The sequence below is a fragment of the Penaeus monodon genome, chromosome 15, assembly GCF_015228065.2.
Source record: "Penaeus monodon isolate SGIC_2016 chromosome 15, NSTDA_Pmon_1, whole genome shotgun sequence".
Classification (NCBI taxonomy): Eukaryota; Metazoa; Arthropoda; class Malacostraca; order Decapoda; family Penaeidae; genus Penaeus; species Penaeus monodon.
The window spans coordinates 17,277,716-17,277,934 of NC_051400.1; positions in this window are offsets into that span (position 1 = coordinate 17,277,716).

Genomic DNA, 219 nt, shown 5'->3' on the forward strand with positions numbered 1-219 from the left:
ACTGAAAAGTTGGATAGGTAAAAGGTCTGTCCCCCGGAATGCTTGCTCTGCCCTGGATACACAAACAACCGGGCTGACCGAACCCCGGAAAACAAAGTCGACGCCACGGTTTTAAAAAATTGCGCGATTGAGCAACCGACAACAACGGCCGTAAAAGGGGAACAAGTTCCCTGAATTTAAATAACAGAGGTTAACAGGGAGGGAGGCCGGGAAGGTAAA